We start from the raw sequence: 5,972 nt of genomic DNA on the forward strand, positions 1-5,972 counted from the left end.
AGTCACCCCTCCACTCACCTCACCCCCATTCCCCGAGTCACTCTCACCTCGACTTCTCCACTCTATCGCCAGTCGCCCTGAAGAGGCCCAACTCCGGAGCCTCCCCCAGTGCCACGTTCACTCTCAGCACGAACATCGTGCGGTGCCACCCCCTCCTCTGCTGCATCCCTCCAACTCTTCCTCCGCCATTGCGAGAATCGGCTCCACGAAGGGTCCCACGCTGTCCCCGTCCCTCAATGGACTCATGTCCTTTGTTGATGAAGGCCATTTAATAAAATAATGATAATTAATTATGCACACACACACAGGTCACCAAAGTAGCCTCAATAGACATGTTAGGGCAAGTTGTGGAGCCTTGTGCTGTGGAACACACGAGGGGGTGGTATGTATTTTGTATGTTGAACTTCTTTTGCACGGTACGTAGCCAACCGTGCTAATCGGAGGTGCAGGGGAAGGGCAACAAAGTAAGCACAAAAAGTAGTTCTAAAGAAATGAGTTGTCAATCTAGATGTAAAAGTGCACAGCTCCAGTGGCTTCTAATATCAGAAGGAAGAGCGTTCGAGACGGCCGCAGAAGCGCTTCTGAAAGTGCGATGCAGCGACTGCCTTTGTTCGATGGTTCGACAAAATTCGCTGTGGGAATGTGATGTGGCCAACACCATGCACGCGGCCACCTTTGTCTCTCCAAATTGCTGATGTTTATTATAGACACTGCACCAGGTACTCTTTAGAGGGTGAGTCGACCGAGGGAAGGTTCAGGACTGGGTCACACAGACACACACACAGAAAAAGATGCCCTATGTCAAATCCAGAGGCTTCTAAGAAAATGGAGGTGTAAGACGGACACAGCTATTACATGGATGAAGGTGTAATACAGATATTTGTGTTAAGGTGGTGCTGCTCACCTGAAAACAATAACAAAAATCCCACCACTCATTCATCTGTTTAATCTTTGATTGGAAAACGCTGGGCGAGACCTGCGACATTCGAGTGAGCTCACCTACTCGCTCACAAACACAACACTCAACCCAGTCAATCAACATGTTACACACCCTAAATATGACCCGCCTTGTCCTGGGGAAGACCTGCAACATGCTACTGAGCTCACCTCTTCACTCACCTACTCACCCACTATTGCTATGTCATCCACACACCCACACACTCGCTTATCTTAACAGACCTCAATAATTGACATTTAGCTCCTGAAGATATTGCTACATGCAATAAAACGCGAGTGTGTGAGTGATTGAGTGATTGATTGAATGTGTAAGTGAGCGTTTGGTTGCGTGAATGAGTGAGCATGTGAGTGCGTGTGTGAGTGTGTAAGGTGAACGGTAGTGTATCGGCGAATGTGCTGTGCTACAAATCTGGTGATCCGAGTTCAAATCTCGTTCACCAGTCTATGGGTCTCTGTGTAAGTCTTTACCTCTCTGTAAGTCTATGGGTCTCTGTGTAAGTCTATACCTCTCTGTAAGTCTATGCGTCTCTGTGAGTCTACGGGTCTGGTAAGTTTACTGGTCTCTGTGTGAGTCCATGGGTCTCAATGTGAGTTCATGGGTATCTGTTATCATCATCTGTGTTTGAATGAGTCGATGGCTCTGTGTGATTGACTCCAAGTCTCTCTGTTCGAGTGAGTTTGTGGCTTTCTGTGCGAGTCTATGTCTACGTGACTTTACCGAAATAACCAAAGAGTAATTCCTGCAGTCACGAAAGTGCCAAATCAAGTTGGAGACTATGTCTCTCTGTGTAAGTGAGTACAACATATCCTTGCTTAACGCGGGGGTTGCGTTGTCGAAAATTGCTGCTTAAAGCTATTTTACGTCAAGCAGAAAACTTTTCTACAAGGAAAAACGGTAAAGGGGGAGACTCCGTTTTAGCACAATATAACTTTTATTATTATTTTTAATTGAGAGTACAGTACACTGTTTTCTATGTTTATTTTAAATGTGTTGTGTATATGTAGAATATCTATATTATAATCTTTATTTATACTGGAGGAATCTAAAAAGCCCTTTTTCACAGATTTCCAGTTGGGGTGGTACAGAAAGTTACAAGAACAAACGATGCAAAAACACAATCGAAGTGAAAAGTATAGGAAAGGTAAGCAAATCACAAAAAAATAAAAATAAACTATTTTTATCTTACCTAGTAAAGCCCTCTAAGCTATTAGCTTCTATTTCAGAAGCGAACTGGCCACAAATTATAGATGAATGAAGTAGCTTATGACGTGGAAATTTATAGCAGCCAAATAATAATAAAAAAATGTTACATTCATCAATATACATACAAAGGACATGAAATGGAGATATGATGAGTGAAAACTATAAGGGAGTGAGTGAGATGACACTACACACAGATGCTGGAACAAAGGCTGAGGAAGAGGATGACACGCCACGTAACACAGTGCGCACCGGTACAGCAACAGCTCCCAGCAATACAGAACAACGCTGCCAACACCCACAGCACTCATAAGAGCAGTCCGTCATGTGCTACTCGAGTTATAGTGGGTGTGATGTGCGCTAAGCGAAACACATTACATAAAAGACGAGGATGTACTGCATATAGTCCTCTACGTCAGTGAGTCTATGTCTCTCTGTGTGAGTCTGTGCGAGTGACTCTGTGGTTCTCTGTGTGGGTTAATCAATGGTTCTCTGTTTGAGTGAGTCTATGTGTCTCCATGTGAGTCAGTCTATGGCTCTGTGTCAGTGAGACTTTGGCTCTCTGTGTGAGTGCTCTCTCTGAGTGAGTCTATGGCTCTCTGTGGGAGTAAGTGGGTCTCTAAGGCCACCACCATCTTGCTCCCTGCCCAGTGCGTCCACCTGGTTGAGCTGCAGGAGTCTATTGTCCACCGCTCCAGACCACACAGATATCCAGACGTCCACCTCCAGCACAGACACCGGCAGATTCTTAAACCTGGTGGTGGAAGTAAGGACACGAGAGGGGTAATAGTCAACCACCATTACCACCATCAATACCACCATTACAACCACCAAAATCACCGCTATCGTTAACACCACCATCAATATCACCACCTCCACCACAACGATCACTATCAAAATCACAACCACAATACTCTTTGGTTCTTTCGGTAAAGTCACGTAGGTAGAAAAAAATAATAGATCACGACGTTTCGATCGCAACGCAAGCAACCATCATCAGGTGAAAAAATATAGCGAGAAAGCTGCTGAAACACGAAGTTATATTGGCTTGAGATAAGCTCAGCCCAAGGGTAAGTGGGCGGGGCTAGAGGTAGAATTTGCATGTAAATACAACACCACATCGTGGAAAAGGAAAGAGAGACACAGACACCGAGAGATCCACACACAGAGAGAGGCACACACAAAGAGACACACGAGAGATGCATATAGAGAAAAACACACCGGCAGAGAGATACCCACACAGACAGATGCAGAGACAGATAGACACAGAGAGAATAACATAATTGCCCATGAATTACTATGGTATGACAATGCCAATTACCAATGTCAAAGGGAACATCAATGAATGGTAAATGTGGGGTAATATCCCCAGAAGAGCATGTAGACTACGTTAAAAAATAAAATAATCAGGCAATATAATATCACATATGGGTTCATTTTAAAGTTTAATTATGACAAATAATATTGAAATAATTGTGCTCCATAGATTATCTTAATGGTCAAGTTACATAAACATCACGGAATCACTTAAGCTGACCATTTAAAAAGACATTAATTCCAAGATGTTGAGCAAAGGAAATTGTTTGGAAGTTCATCTCACACCAAGTACATGTTACTATGAATCTAAATCTGCATAGTTCTCGATCAGCAAAGTCGCAAACATGTTTTACCACAAGCAAGGAGTTCAGTGTAAAGCTGTTAAGCAAATTAACCACTGCACACGGTTTTAAAGTTCTCTGCCTCAAAGACAGCACTCTACCAAGTGTCACGACGCAGCTGCACACGCCACATGACAATAGGCGGAGTGAGTGAATCTAAGTAGACACTGACCCTGTCAAAGCGGATCCCATGTCTAGAGTATTTGTGGCTGGTGCTACACATTTCTATGTGATTAGCCATTTCGCTGATCTATCATTTGTGGAAAGGTCGCTTCTGAAAAACAGCCACATAGCTCAGTGGGTCTCACCTGGTAAAATAAAAATAGTTTATGGAGTTCGTTCTGCCTCAACGCGTGTTTTCATAACGCCATTTGGATATGGCACGATGGATGTAATAGGGAACACGTTTTATAACGCGGATGCTAAGTGGATATAACGCGATTGAGTCAACAGAACCACGTCGCGCGAGTAGGAATGTGCGGTTGTTCGGCTGCCTGGGCACAGCGTCACACGAGGCATTGGGATGCTGCTGGATGCTTCCTGATGCTCCCCACGCGCCTCAGTCTTTGTTCAGCCGACACACGCATCTCACGCTGTTATCACGGACTGTGCTTTACCCTGTATTAGTCATTGTAACGAGGGAGTTTACACAACGCGGTGTTATTCAGCAACGCAACTACCGCGTTATAGAACACTGCAGTAAATATTGTCGCGGTGTGGAAGGAGCAATGAACGTCATCTTGTGGCATGGAAAGGCATCGCAGCCCTAGCGAGCAGCCAGAGACAAAGCCTGCACGCACGGCAAAGTTGTGATTGACCCGGGGACTATTAGCAAGTGACACGTATGGACTAATGGTTACTCTAAATGACGATGTTGACGTTGGTTAACGTGCTACAAATATGCTAAACGCACATCGCATTAGTTCTGGCAAATAGCGTACGTTTTATAAAAGTTATAATCGTTTAAAATGGTTAATTTGTATATCATGCCAAGTGAGTAATTTGCGTGTGGACCCTGACAGCGGCACTCAATGTCCAACTCTTGCGAATGCTCTCAGGGGATCTTTACCGTGCGCTGCGTTCACTCACTCAGCCCCAATCTCCCTGTCGTGAACTCACCACTCACCCACTCACTCACCTCACCCTTCAACTCACTCACCCTCCTCACCTATTAATTCTCCTCATTAACTCACTCACCCTGCAATCCACTCCCTCACCCCCCCTCCATCACCCGGCACTCACTGCCTGTCCGTGACCACCTCTCCCGTGCCTACAACCACAAACACCACCACCACCTCTCCCGTGCCTACAACCACAAACACCACCACCACCTCTCCCGTGCCTACAACCACAAACACCACCACCACCTCTCCCGTGCCTACAACCACAAACACCACCACCACCTCTCCCGTGCCTACAACCACAAACACCACCACCACCTCTCTCGTGCCTACAACCACAAACACCACCACCACCTCTCCCGTGCCTACAACCACAAACACCACCACCACCTCTCCCGTGCCTACAACCACAAACACCACCACCACCTCTCCCGTGCCTACAACCACAAACACCACCACCACCTCTCTCGTGCCTACAACCACAAACACCACCACCACCTCTCCCGTGCCTACAACCACAAACACCACCACCACCTCCTGCTGCTGCTGCTGTCGCGGTCTCCGCGTGGCGCCGCAGGCCCAGGGGGAGGCCTCGCGGCCCAAGAGCGGCGCCACGGCTCCCCCCCTCCTGCTCCTGGCCCCTCCCCCTCGTCCCTCCTGGCCCCTCCCCCTCGTCCCTCCTGGCCCCTCCCCCTCGTCCCTCCTGGCCCCTCCCCCTCGTCCATCCTGGCCCCTCCCCCCCGCCTCCCTCCGCCCCCCACCCTGCGCGGCCCCGCCGCCCATTGCAAGAATGGCGGGAAGCGGACGCGGGGCCGACCGCGCGCCGCCTCTCGCGTGATTGGCTCGCTTCGCGTCACGTGGGGAAGGCGGAAGGGGAGTATGGGGGAGGAGCTGCACGGTTAGGGGCGGTGCCGTGGAGTCACGTGGTGAGCAATGATTGACAATAAGTGGGCAGGGATGGCTGTTACGTCATAGTGTACGTCACATCCGGTATTGACGTTGGTATAAATATCACGCCCTTTCGTGACGTGTCTC

The 5,972-nt window shown here is 47.8% G+C and overlaps 1 long non-coding RNA gene across 1 annotated transcript; it reads right to left on the reverse strand.

Moving 5' to 3' along the window:
• Positions 1-674: 674 nt before the first annotated feature.
• Positions 675-5,556, reverse strand: LOC142908463 (uncharacterized). Its single transcript, XR_012931794.1, has 3 exons — positions 5,472-5,556; positions 2,819-2,912; positions 675-760 (listed from the first exon to the last, which is right to left on the reverse strand). It is a non-coding gene; the product is annotated as an uncharacterized LOC142908463 (long non-coding RNA).
• Positions 5,557-5,972: the final 416 nt, after the last annotated feature.

Source organism: Petromyzon marinus (genome assembly GCF_048934315.1).
Source record: "Petromyzon marinus isolate PM22_M1 ecotype Great Lakes invasive population chromosome 84 unlocalized genomic scaffold, UKy_Petmar_22M1.pri1.0 chr84_unloc.4, whole genome shotgun sequence".
Taxonomy (NCBI): domain Eukaryota; kingdom Metazoa; phylum Chordata; class Hyperoartia; order Petromyzontiformes; family Petromyzontidae; genus Petromyzon; species Petromyzon marinus.